The sequence below is a fragment of the Momordica charantia genome (genome assembly GCF_013281855.1).
Source record: "Momordica charantia cultivar OHB3-1 chromosome 7 unlocalized genomic scaffold, Mcharantia_2.0 BLBB01000007.1, whole genome shotgun sequence".
Lineage (NCBI taxonomy): Eukaryota > Viridiplantae > Streptophyta > Magnoliopsida > Cucurbitales > Cucurbitaceae > Momordica > Momordica charantia.
This window is the reverse complement of record NW_028275165.1, coordinates 17097407-17112559: the sequence shown is the minus strand read 5'-3', so window position 1 is coordinate 17112559 and position 15153 is coordinate 17097407. Positions and strand designations below refer to the sequence as shown.

The 15153-nt window shown below is 28.7% G+C and overlaps 1 pseudogene; it reads left to right on the top strand.

Annotated features, from left to right (window-relative positions):
• Nucleotides 1–9752: 9752 nt before the first annotated feature.
• LOC148210470 (endoglucanase 13-like) lies at nt 9753–14159 on the top strand (annotated as a pseudogene).
• The last annotated feature ends 994 nt before the right edge of the window (nt 14160–15153 follow it).

The window sequence follows — 15153 nt, the reverse complement described above, 5'->3', positions numbered from 1 at the left end:
ATGCTATATATTTGTTAAACAATTAATGTCAAAATAAATAACAATGACAAAAAAGTCAATTTAGACGTAGTTCAACTATATTCAGATTTATGCAACAATTTATGTAAACTATATTTATTTATTTCTTTTGCAATAAACATAAACTATATTGAGATTTCTCACTTATATATATTTTGAAAATGAAATGAATTTAATTATTTATTGGTCACACAAAGGCAGCTCCAATGCCAAAGCATTAATAAGACAGGTGTAACTAAAACAAATATATGCAAGAAATAATTAATTAATGGCCTAAACTTTTGGCTTCAAATATTTAAAGCTATTTGCTGAGGAGGACAGCTGGACAGACAGCTATTAGTTTTTAATATATATTAATGGAACAAACAAATAAGAGAAAATTTGGTTCCAATTGGGATTTTTTTTAATATAAAATAAATGTGGGATAGTTTTCACATTTGCACTATACATGACTATTTTTGGTTTCATGAGATATTTTTGGGTTTCTCAAAATTTTGGGTACTTCTATTGTATAAATTAAAGCATTATTCAATTCTTGGTATGGAAGTTAGTTTACTAATTTAATGAAAAAGTAATCTTTCGAAAAAGAAAAAAATATTTAATAGTTTTTTTAGAACGTAGAGAGATTAATAATTTTCTAATATAGCGTCTAAGTAGATATTGAATGAGGTACATCCATGATGCATATCTACCTTATTGATATTGCACCATTATAAGTGAACTAAAATAGTGCAACATTTACTCGCAATATTAATAATGAAGAGGTAGACAACTTTTGTGGCTAATTTATTGATTTTGTACAAGGTGGTCAAGGAGTGCTACATTTTACTCTTAATAGGGATGAAGATAGCCAATTTTATTGATATTGATAAAGGTAGAATCCGATTAGGGGACACGTCACCATTTAAGTCAATAGTCCAACTCTACTTGCATTCCTTATGGAGAAAGTACGGACGCAAAAATGCTGAACAATTGTAATGGTTATAAACCGTTACCGAACTATTCATCAATACTTGAGCGGTAACTGCTTAACCGCATCCCCTGCCTCATGGCGTATCTCTTGCCTTAAATTTCAAAGGTAATCGTGAAGGTAAGCATACAATTTCAACAGTTATCTCTTTCAAATAAATACCAAGAATGTGAAAGAGGGAGGTACGCATTTTTTTATTTGGGAACTTTTACTATCTAAAACTTAATATTGAAAAAAGCTTCGGAATGCTAATTCCTTGTCTTCCAAAATCATCTCTGAATGTACTCGAGAATATTAATGCTTTGGTCAAGCTTTGACTAAAATAGATATTATACCCTGCAACAAGTTAAAAGACATTTTATTAGTTTTTATAAGGTTCAAGGCATCGACGAATCTACATAGGAACTGGAGGGCATGTACTCCCAAGGGATCTACGTAGGGACCAGGGGCACGAGCCTCAATGATGACTTTTTTTTACTGTATATATTTTGCATCAATGGAAGCTTTATTGGTTTTCAATGGATTTTTGAAAATATACTTTATTCATTTAAAATAATTGATTTTAAAATTTAACATTTTTTGTCTAATTAAGTTTATAACGTGGAGTATGATTCTTTTAATGAATTTAATTTTACAACCCATAATTTTTATTTTCTGTTCAATCTTTTGTTAATTCACTCATTAATTTAAAAAAATGGTAAATATTAACTAAGAGTTATGACATCTTGCTCCTTGTTGAGACCTCTCCAGCCATTTACCATTTAGAGTTAAGAAGATGTGAAAGCGTCTCTCTCTATGACAACGGTGCATTCCAAGGTTCCAAGGTGTGAAGTGAGAGAAAGTTGAAAGAGACAGAGTTTCATAATGTTTTGAATAAGACGATCCTTTTATTTTTCATTTTTTCCATATTAAATATCGAAAAGTAATAAAAATGAGAGGTATTAAGCTTTTTATCATCCTAGCATCAAACTATTTTTCTACTGGACCTCCCCTACAGTATCTTCACTGCACTAGAGTTTAACCACTAAGTTCGGGATGGATTGGTGTGGTTCCTCTATGCCTAGGACATCAAAATATCGAACCATGAACGGAGAAAGGCATGAAAAGTCAAGTTTCCAATTAAGTTCGATTAATGTACAAGATCCACTATTAATTAATTCTGCCAAAGCTTACAAATTTAAGTTTTAAAAAAAACCAATTCTAATTTCTTATTGTGTTCATAATCCTATCAATTACATACCAAATACGTGTTTTCTAAATCATTCGACACATATGAGAATATTTTCTTCAAAATCTTTTCATATGTAAATCTATCCAAAGGTAAAATTATTGCGACACTTTTTCAAACTAAGGTGAAGATTTTAACATTTATTTAAATGTAAGGTACAAATTGATACAGATCACTAAAATTATATGTATTTGTTCCCGTGACACAAATTTCTAGATCCACCACGGGTTCAAGGCCGCTCTATCTTCCCCTTAAAAAAAAGAAGAAAATGAAAAAAAATCACTCTCCCTTGAAAAATAAAACTACAACAAAAGAGCTTGTAGGGAATAGATGAGTGCTCACTCTATTTGCAATAATATAGACTATAATAAAATAAAAATTTATTTATGTTTTCATTAATTTAAACATTTATTATTTTTCGTATGGTTAGTTTGGAAACTAAAACGAAATATGTCACATCCGTCCTTGATCTTTCTTAATCATTATTCTTGATTACATCCTTAATTTTTTCAAATTTTTTATGAGGTATTTTTGTAAAAAGGAACAATTTAACTTTTTTTTTAATCAAACTTGCAATCTCTTGATTGAGATATCATTTAACTATGATTGTTTTGACTGTTAATTTTATTTTAACAAAATATTTATGGTAGTTTATTAAAATACTTTAAAAATATGTATTAGTTTTATGAATAATGATAAAATCATTAATAAACAATTTCATTAAGAAAGTTAACTGTATTAAAATCATTCTCTTCAACCAAGAAGACTTGGTAGTTTTTTCTTTTTCTTTCTTATATTAGAGAAAAGAGGGTAGTTATTTAATCAAAAAATATATTCATCCAACATCATTATATTTAATTCAAATATATTTATCATTATAGCCAAATTATCTCAACGTATTAAATCATCTATTTCTTATCATAATTTCCATTATTACTATGTTAAACTATTTATTACTATTTAAAAAATACTCAGATGCATATGATGTGTTTCCAATTTTTACTGATGATCATTAAATTTTTTATAATTGAGAGAGAAAAATATAGAATAAAGATTTTTTTCTATTTTTGAAAAGTCCAAAAATTTATCAAACTTTTATTTTTATCGGTTGTCGACACAAAAATAGATACTCACCGATGAGAACCTAACGTTGATATTTTGTCCGTTTTCGTAGCTTTTTCTTCAAAACCGTACCTAACCTGCAGTTCCTCATAATCTAACTAATGTGGCAGCTCATTTATGAGTGCCCTTACTTGTTATTCTTTCATAGGATGCCTTCATTTTTAATGGTTATTAGTTAGTTTGGTTTATAGAGTTCTCAAAAATTAATTTTGATTGAATCCAATTCATCGAACTTTATTGATTAAGAAAAATTCTCTTTCAAATTAATGAATGATGTAATTAATATTCGTACTTTTCTTAAAAAAAGAAAGAAAGAAAGAAAAAGAGTTGTCCTAATTATGAATCTAGGTCACGATTACTTACCAATAATCGGAATGAAAATTACTCGGATTCATATCAATCAGAATAAAAATGTTATTTCTTTGATGCTTGTTTACCCATAGTTTTCTAGAATTAGATTCAAAATTCCTTTGATGTCGTTTACTAAAATTGTCTAGAATCGGAATCGGAATCAAATTTATGATAATAACTAGTATGTCCCGTTATTCTTTTTAGCTAATCACAAATATATTGTTGTGCTAATTTTTTTAATGACAATAATAATAAATTTTAATTTATTTCATTACTGTTTTATCGATAGTAAATATTTTTTTTATTATAATAATTTATTTAATATTAATAAATAATGAATAATTAAAACAAGATTACATCAACTAAATTACTTTTTATTAGAACCATCATCATTTAATATGAAATATTATTAAATTTTATTATTACAATATTTAATAATAGTGAATTCTACTTTAGAAAACCTATTGATAACAAAGTAAAATTAAAAATTAAAATTAAAATCTATAATATTTTATAATAAAATCACATCAACTAATAAAAGTGGTATAAAGTTTTATTAGAATAAAAATTATTAGTATAAATGAAAAAGAAATATTAGTAAAAGTATAAAACAATTAAATAAAAAAATTATTTGTCTCATTAATACATATTGAGATTGAAAGAGTAAAAGTAGAAAAATAAGTAGCGCCACAGAATAAGGAATGAGAGTAAGATTGAGGAGGGGGTAAAAGAAGAGCAGGAGGAATCCATTTATGTAGATATTGATCATTCAGCTATCAATATTGATGGAATTCCATCTCAAAACCAATTGGCAATGAAAAGAGCAGCTCATATCTATTATATACTATTGTAAGACTCCTTCTCTTTTTCAATGTGGGATTCTTAACATGCCCCTCAAGATCGTGGTTCTTTTGGCTCATCGATCTTCATCGAATCCCATTTTTGGACCGGTTGCTCGTTTAAGTATTTTGGACTCTGATACCTTATCAATATATGTCTATTATAAACAATTGTAAGGTCTCCTCTCTTTTTCGACATGAGATCCTTAACATCAGCTCGACAATAGATATATTTTTAGTTAAGTTTATTCATGGTTCTTTTCTTTTGGATTTGAGAATTTTTGTAAACTGGTTTCAAGTTGTATTACGATGGAGTTTTGTGTGGTAATTAATTTATTTTGTGATTCTAAGAATTTTTGTACATTGTGCCTAGTTGTGAAAATTGCGACTTGAGTACAAAACTATTTAAACTACTTAGGTAGAGATTGATCCTTTGTAATAAATGTACATTTTAGCTAACTTTTAAGCTTTTTTCTTGAAGTTTAGACTCGGTTTAAATTATATTTTTATTTGACTTTGAGGGCATTCATTTATTTTATAGGGTTGAATTTGAGCATTTTTCCAAATTTATTTGGAGGGTTTTAATGGTTTAATATAATTTTGTGTTTGATCAATAAATAATTTTATAGCCAACTATAAAGTCGGGTATATTGATTTTACCATTGTATCAAATTTGTAGTTAAAACAAGAGATTGAAAGTTCAAAATTAAAATGAACTAACAGAGGTGGAAGGAAGAATGTTCACCACTCAACCCAAAAGTTTAAACTGATGGATTGGATAAATTTAATAATTCATACATGATATCTCAACAAAATATATATATAATATATTATTGATAGGGTCCATCTCAAAAATAGATATTGTAATAATATTCCAAGTTCCTTTTCTTTAAAAAAAATCAAAAAAAGAAAGAAAGAAGAGAAAAGAAAAAAACTTTATCAAACATTATTCCATCTCAACCTCAAGTTCAACATTTGGATTAAGAAATTTGGAAATTTTACAAAATTTGTAATAAAATGGTCAATTAATTTTTTTAATAAATATTATTTCTTGTATAGCAATTTAGTTTCAATTTTCAATAATCATTGTTGATTTAGCACTTTCATTTTTTTCTTACAAAGATTTTGTACTTTCATTGTTTGAACTGAATAAATTTCAACGATTTTATAGAATTTAACCAAAAAAAAATAACGTCGTCTCTAAGTGATGACCAACTAAGTGCGCATTTATGGGAGTTTCACGGGTGACAACATTACTTTAAAAAAAAAAAAGAAAAAGAACTATTACATTGTTATGTATATAAAATAGCGCATTTAAGACAAATTTGTATATTGGCGCAGTAGGTAAGTGCCCTAATGTAATCTTGTGGTCCACATGCTTATTATTATTATTATTGATAATTAAAATAATAATAAATAAATAATAAGTAGAAAGTGTAAAATAAGATTATCTTATTATTATTATTTTATTCTTTAATGAATAATAATAATAAGTGTGTGTGTGTATATATATAATAAATTATATTTGTATGATTGTTTCCCTAAAAAAAATAATAAATTATATTTGTAAATGAGTAAAAAATTATAGTTAATAATACAATGATAAGGAGTAGAAATTGATTATTTAAAAAAAATATAGAAAGCGGAATAGAAAAGAAAGTTGATTATTTTTCCTATTTTTAGGATTTTTAATTCTATAGGTATAATGAATTATATTTTGTAAATGAATAAAATAATCTACGTAAAAAAATGAATAAAATAATTGTAGCTATTAATTACAATAATAATAATACATTCTAAAAAATAATAATAATAAGTAAAAAGTTAATTAACAAAAAAAAAATACACATAGATGATAACTCAAACTCAAGCATGCAAGGATCGCAGTGGACACTAACGCCCTCCACCACATTAACAAATTCATTTCTAAGTCAACAATTATTTAAAATATTAATTTGGTATTTATCTGGTCATCTCTTTAAAAAACGACCAACTAGTGGTCATATTTTTAAGAGACGGCCATAATTTAAATATTTTTAAAAAAATTATATGTGGCGGCTACGAAGCGTCACGTCATTTGGTCGTCTCTTGAAGAGACAACCAAGTGTTCATGTGTTTTGGTTCTCCCTTTTATTTTTCAAGTATTATTCTTGAAAATAGTTCGGTAGATGTATATTTTTTTTTGAATAAATTTAATAAAAAGTAATATTAAAAAAAAGTCCTAAATTAAATTATTAAATTTCTATCAACAAGTCAACATTTTCTTACGTGGAACCCTTCCACGTCACTTTTAAACATTTCCATGATATCACAAAAATATTGACAAAATATAAAAGTATCTCTAATATATAGACATAATATTAATATTAAATAAATTTTAACTAAATAATGAAATATTGGTTTATTATTTTAAATATTTATTATGATTTTTTTATTTTTGTAATATTTTCATAAATATATTTATCTACATCAATATTTTATCTATATTTTCATAAAATTTAGAACTCGATATTTTTCATCGATATAACATTTAAATCCTTGATACAAACATAAACTCATGAAAAATAAATCCTTCTGTATAGAAAATATACTGCACTAATAGGAAGCAAAAAAAAACCACAATGCATAACAAGGTGAATTATTTTAAGATTTTTTTTTAAATCATTAAATTATATATAGGAAATAACATATATGTAAGGAATATATATCGAATAATTGAACTAAGAAAATGTTACATATAGCCATATCTACCAACTCAGAAAAAGAAAATATTCATTCTTAAAACATATATACCAACAACAAAAAAATATATATATAGAAAATAAAGAGAAAAATAGGTACATTATTTTTAATATTCTAAAATCAAAAAGTTTAGAAAAAAAAACATTAATTTCATATGGAAAAAGAAAAGAAAAGTTTATTAAAAAAACCTCGAACTCATTAGATATTAAAAAGTATAGTATAATATATACATTCCACACCAACAAAAAAGATACAATTATACCAATTGTTTGAAATATATGAAGAAAGAGCTCACTTTTTTTTTTTTTTAATATTTCAGATGAAGATAAACAATGCATTATTTTTGGTCGTTAGATATGATTTTTTTATTTAATATGGTAACCCATTTATTTAGAGTTTTAATTATTAAAATATATTTTTCCCTTTTAAAATTGGTTCTAATTATGTGATATCATAGAGGGTTTATTTTTTGGTAATCTTCTAATATAAGTTTGGCTGGATTTTCTTCTACTTGGACACATTTGTAAACTCTAAAAGTTGATAATTTTGTAAATTGAAATATCTCTAAGGATTATACGTGTTAAAAAAACAGCGTAAAATATCGTTCAACTGGATTCTTTTTTTCTTTTGACATAAAGTATAGTTCAATAGTTAAGATATATATCCTCGTCTAATTTGTTGGTTCGAATCCTCTCACTCCCCAAGTGTGGTTGAATTAAAAAAAAAATCACCAATGCAAAATCAATAATCTCCCATACTTAGGTATTGACACATGAAGTATAATTCAACTAGTAAAACATTATTTACCTAAAAAGTCAATAATTCAAATCTCTCATTGGTGGACTAAACAAATAGCAAAGTAAATTAAATTAAGTGGCATCACAATATAAAAAGAAAAAAAAAAAACTTTGAGGATTGTCTCTACTCAATTCTTTTAAGAATTACGCTTTGACAAGGGCGGATCTGGCTCGAGAGCTCAAGCCTCCCTCGAGTTTCTACTATATATATAGGACTCGTTTGGTGACGTGTCCATTTCCTTATTTACGTTCTTCATTTTTAATAAAGGAAAATAGAATTGAATGTCCCTTAACAACCCATGGATGCAAGAATGATAAAACAAGAAATTTATTAACAAAAAATATGAAAAACAAGATATTCAATAAAAAATAGAGTTGTATTTTTTATTTTCAATATTTTCAAATACGTCGACAGTAGATTTGAAAATTTATCTCAATTTAAAAGATTGTTGAACATGCTTAATATATATTTGAAAAATAAATATTTAGTTAAATCTAAAATAATATTAATAAATTTATTAACATTTTTGTTATAAGTTTTGTATGATTATTATTTTAGAATATCATATAATTTATATGTTTTAATTTTAACAAAATAAGTTTATATAACATGAAAAAGTATATTTATCAAAATTGGGGATGGTCTCTACTCAATTCTTTTAAGAATTACGCTTTGCCAAGGGCGGATCTGGCTCGAGAGTTCAAGCCTCCCTCGAGTTTTTACTATGGTGACGTTTCCGTTTCCTTATTTACGTTTCTTCATTTTTAATAAAGGAAAATAGAATTGAATGTCCCTTAACAACCCATGGATGCAAGAATGATAAAACAAGAAATTTATTAACAAAAAAATATGAAAAACAAGATATTCAATAAAAAATAGAGTTGTATTTTTTATTTTCAATATTTTCAAATACGTCGGCAGTAGATTTGAAAATTTATCTCAATTTAAAAGATTGTCCAACATGTTTAATATATATTTGAAAAATAAATATTTAGTTAAATCTAAAATAATATTAATAAATTTATTAACATTTTGTTATAAGTTTTGTATGATTATTATTTTAGAATATTATATAATTTATTATATATTATAATTTATATGTTTTAATTTTAACAAAATAAGTTTATATAACATGAAAAAGTATATTTATCAAAGTTTTGTCTTTTTTATTTTTAAATATGATTCTACATTTTAAAGTTTCAAATTCAAAATCTAAAAACATACAAATGTTTTGAAAACTCCTAAATATAAAATTTGAAAATAGATTTTTAAAAACATTCATATTTTGAAAACAAGAAATTGAATTTGGATGGTCAACCAAACGACCCTTAACTTGCTCACTTGTGTGCAGAGTGAGAGAGATAATTAGGTAAGTTAATTTGGGAGATATATGGAGAGAGAAAGGAGAAGAATAAATGAAATTAGGGCGAAAAATGAATGGAAAAAAAAAATTCTTCCTGCAGACATCAGCATAGCTAAGTAATAAATGAAATGAAAAGTTGAAAGCTCAAATTTCCATACTCCACATTTATTGTATTAGAAAAACAAAAATTCTTCAAAACCAAATATCGTATCAACGTAATAGAACGTCATTGTTTTGGATCAAATGGACCTTCAAAACTATGTTTTGACCAATCTTGAAAAAATAGTACAAATATAATTGACCTAAAACTAAAGCCACTGTTGTATGATCAACTTCAGATTCACTTATTTCATTATAACAACGACATCAATCTACATAATGATAAGTTTTTCTAATATGATTAACTTTTGAAACTAGTTTGTCCAACCCAAAAAAAATCAACCCAAAATAACTATTTCGTGGATCGGGATTCTCTTCTTCAATATGACAATAACATCATTCTCTATACTAAATATGGTATCTATATGATCATAATTTTTTAATATAGTTGAATTTGAAACAAATAATTTACCCCAAATACCATAATCCATTGGGATTTTATTCTTTATTGGGACACAATAACATCATTTTCCTTTCCCTATATAAAGAAACTCCAATTTCTTCTCCTTTTCAAGTTGTTTCTTTTTCTAAATTCTCATTCAAGAGAGAATATGGCAAAGCCTTCTTCTTCAAGCACCATTTTTTGTGCCTTGGTTGGGCTTGGAATTTTCCTTGCTTCCATCCATGGCGGTTTTGCATTAGATTATGCAACGGCTCTAACCAAGTCCTTGTTGTATTTTGAGGCTCAGAGGTCAGGAAAACTGGCCCATCATCCAAGGGTTCAATGGCGTGGCAGTTCTGGTCTCCAAGATGGGTGGGACGCTGGTGTAAGTTTTAAAATATCTGATATAATAGATGTCTTTATCGCTCAGCTATGTTTGTAAAAACGTTCTTTTAATTGGTGTGTATAGGTGGATCTGGTGGGAGGGTACTACGATGCGGGCGACAACGTTAAGTTTGGGTTTCCGATGGCATTCACGATTACGATGTTGGCATGGAGCACGGTGGAGTACAAAGGGCAACTTCAGGCCAAACAAGAACTGAGACATGCTCTAAAGGCCATCAAATGGGGAACAGATTACTTGGTGAAGGCGCATCTGCAGCCTAGTGTGTTGTACTGTGAAGTTGGCGATGGCAATTCGGACCATGCCTGCTGGCAAAGACCCGAAGACATGACCACGCCGCGCACCGCCTATCGCCTCGACGACAAGCATCCTGGCTCCGACCTCGCCGCCGAGACTGCTGCAGCCCTTGCTGCTGCCTCCATTGTTTTTCGCCCTACCAACGGTGCTTATGCTTCCATGCTCATTACCCATGCAAAATAGGTAGCTTTGATATTTAAGGGTCCGTTTAGTGACATTCTTATTTCTCGTTTCAAATTTTCTTAAAAATCTAAGAATTTTGTAACTAATTATGGACTCTGTTTGGTAACGTTCTACTCGAATTGTAGCTCCAACAGGAATTCATGTATGATAAAACAATCTTTTTATTTATGTTTTAAAACAAATTGGAAATGGGAACAGAAGAGAAAAACTTGTTTTGGTTATTTCCAATTTCTATAATGTTCCCAAAAAAATAAGAAATAAGAAACAAAGTTAGTTCAAAATGCTTAGATTTCTTTAAAAAATTGGAAACGAGAAACAAGAAATGATAACATTATCAAACCGACTCTATGTTTCTTGTTTCTCATTTTTTTTATGGAACATTCTCAAAATTTATAGAAATTTTGGAAACAGTCAAAACAAGTTTTTCTCATTTCCCATTTGTTCCAAAACATAAATAAAAAGATTGTTGGATTATAGTTGAATTCATGGAGGTTAATTAGGACTATACAATTCATTTTCCTTTATTAAAAATAAAGAAACAAAAACAAAAACAAAAACGTTACAAACTAGTCATAAGTTATCAATTATTAAAAATTCACAACTCATTATTTTTTAAATAAATTATTTATTTTTACATTTACCTCACATAACTGAACCGTACGAGATAAGATTCTCACCGGTCAAGATATAAGAATTTTTTTTTTTTTTTATATAATAAACTCTTACATAATAGTGACATTTCTTTGACTATTGTATTGGACATAGTTTAATATTTTCTTTCACATTTTTTTTATGAATAATATTGAGATGTTTACTAGCTAGCCAATACGACTCATCTTTAATCACTACAAAATTTTTAAAAAATACGAGAGAGAAGGCAGAAAATAAGATATTTTTTCTTTTATTTTTAAATAATAATAATATTTAAATATTTAATAATGTATCTCCCTACTTACTACTATTAAAATAATTGACAGATATATATTACGAAAAGAAAAGAAATGAATGTATTGGGTTTTTTTTCCTTTAAATAATTCCCTTAAAATCATTGTTCCCAAAAATTCATACTTAATTCCCAAAAGAAATTGGTTCGTTAAGATATCAAACCTGAAATAATATTGATGAAATTAACCTTAACATACATTTCAATTTCATTTTAAAAGTCTCGTACCAATACCGAAGAATTAACTTATATACCATAAATCTTCTAAAAAGAAAAGGGTGTTATTTACTAATTATTAGTTTTAGAGAAATTTTCAAATATCTTTTAGTCGTTATTTATTTATTTTGTATACAGCTCTTCGATTTTGCCAGAAATCATCAAGGGCTTTACCAAAATAGCGTCCCAGTAGCTGGTCAGTTCTATGCCAGTAGCGGATTTGAGGTATATTCATTGTTCATCATCAATCAATATATTAACCTTTATTATAGGGCTCGTTTAGTAACATTCATGTTTCTCGTTTCTGTTTCTTTATTTTTAATTAAGAGAAATATCTTGCATGGTTCCAACCTTTAAGAATTCAAGTATGATAAAACAAATTTTTTTATTTATGTTTTGGAATAAATTAGAAATGAGAACAAGAAAGTAGAAACTAGTTTTTGTTGTTTTTAAAATTTCTAAACAATTGTGAGAATATTCCAAAAAAAAAAAGGAGAAACAAGAAACAAAGTTAGTTGAAAAATACTAAAATTTTTAAGAAACGAAAATGTTATCAAACGAGCCATAAATACCATAGACTAAATTGAAAAATAACCTAAAACACATAAATATGTTGAGCGATTAAAATGGTTGTTTAATGTTGTCGTGTTTTTTAAGGATGAACTATTGTGGGCTGCTGCATGGCTTCATCGAGCAACAGAGGATAAAATGTACCTTAATTACATAGAAGAATCTGATAATACAGGTGGTAAAAGAACAATGTTCTCTTGGGACGACAAGTATGCTGGTGTTCAAATCCTAGTAGCTAAGGTATGTATATGTCACACCCAAAACGTCGAGTTTTCGAAAACTTATTCGACTAGTCACGTACCTTCAAACTAGTCAATTCATAATTCTCGAGCTCGATCATAGGTGAGTTTCACATATTAAACATAAACAACTCGACTTTCTAATTTCAAGGGTACAAATTTAATCTGAGTCAATATCTCTTCAACCTATATAGTTTTAAGACATCCATGTTATAATAATATTATTTTATTGTATTTTAATATATGTCATATATGAATTAAATTTACTTAACCTATCAACTTAAACTTTAAGTTGAGTGGTAAGTTGAGTGGTCGTTTATTCATATATGATATTAGAGCAAAATGTACTGTTATTGAACCTGCTTGTGGTGGTTTATTCAACTTTTTATATATTAGAAAATATTTATGGTCTTAAAAATAGTTAAATAACAAATTTATTAGTCTTTGAACTTCAATTACTTTGTCTATTTAGACTCGATAACTATTTAATAATTTTCACTCATGTTTCTAAACTTTCAAAGTTCATGAATCTCTTATTTAAGCGTGGATATGACATATATTGATTAGAATAATGAATGATAATTAGGCATTTGGTACGATGTGGCATATAGAAGTAGACTAAGGCAAATGAAATGATAAAGACTAAAAACTTACTACTTATCAGTAAGTACCAAAGTTTTGTCCAATAAGGAAAGATGGACAGATTAAAAAAATCTAAGCTCAAAGCTGAGTCCGTCCACTCGAATTTTATCCATATTTTTACTTGTCAATCCAATCAACATATATATCGCCTAGATTTAGGATCAATATTTAAGTAGTAATGTCAACGACAAAAATTTATTAGAATCAAAATTGAGAGTGCAGCTAGTGTTGGATGAGAAAGTAGAGTCGTCAGAGTTATGGGAAGATTTCAAGAGCCAAGGTGAGGAATTCATATGCTCCAAAATGGTGACTCCAATGTTGAGACCACCCCCTCTGTCCTCCTCTGGTTCCAGCCATGGAACAACCTGCAGTACGTCACCGCCGCTACCTTCCTCACCACCGTCTACTCTGACTACTTGGCTGCCAAGAACGCCTCCAACGACTACCCCGCCGCCCTCCTCCAGCCCTCCGATTTGATCGCCTTCGCCCGATCTCAGGTACATTACTACCCTCAATTCCAATCACCCTTGTGATCAAATATTTTTTAGTTGAGCAAAATCTACCTAAATTGCTTCCTCTGAATGCACTTTTTAAGTGCAATTTTTTTAGCAGATTTTTGTTATTTTTAAATGGTTAAAAGAACTCTTTAAACTTTTTATCAATACTATCTATTTCTTCATGATAGGTGATCTGAAATAGAAATTTAATAGAAAATAAGGTTGTATTCCATGAAATCTCTCAATTAAAAAATTGTTGAAGGTTGTTTAGTAATATATTTCTAATTACATGTTTTAATTTCAACGAAAGTAAATGAGTTTATAACATCTAAAATAGTATATTTATCAAAAATTTTATTATTTTTAATGTAATTACGCATTTTAAAATTTCTAAATTCAAAGTCTGAAAATACTCATAAGAAAATAATGTTATTTTTAAAATTTCTACTCTCCTGATCACAAAATTTCTACTATTTTACCCAACAGATGTTAGAAACATAACTCGGAGGGCACACCAAATGTTTGGGGGAAAGAATACCCTGGACACGTGGAGGACAGCCATTGGTGCCCCAAGGTGACCATGAGTCATGCCTCAGCTCGGACCGCCGAGATCACCACCACTAGCGTTGACAGATGCTAAGTATGAGGGCCGAGGTGAACCTGGCTGAGGTCCGACCTACCGGGAAGCTCGGTGGGGGCCGATGTGAGCTACTGTCAGCGGCGTGATTATCGGGTATAACCGTTGGTCCCGAGATTACCGGGTGTAACCGACGGTCCCGAGATTACCGGGTGTAACCGTCGCGAGATTAGCGGGACTACCACCCATAAGTAGAGGACTTCACTCCACGATCAGGTACGATGATTTCTGACCTCGAACTAAACTGGGAATCCAACCTATACTGACTTGATCGTCGGAGTGCTCACCTTTTTGTGCAGGTCCGCCCAAGTATTCAGATCGGTCCGGAGGCCGAGTTCGAGCTGCAATCTGAAATACACTGTTGTGCATATCCTTGCATAAACATCTGGCGCCGTCTGTGGGGACGACAATCTAAGTCATCACAATCCTTTTAAACCAATATGCGAGCGAAAATGGTTCAACCAGCAAACTCGACCAATACGGCAGATCGAAGGACTCTAGCTGCCAGCGATGCCCACCAGAGGGAGGTCAGAGCAGCAGTGGTAGAGGGGCAA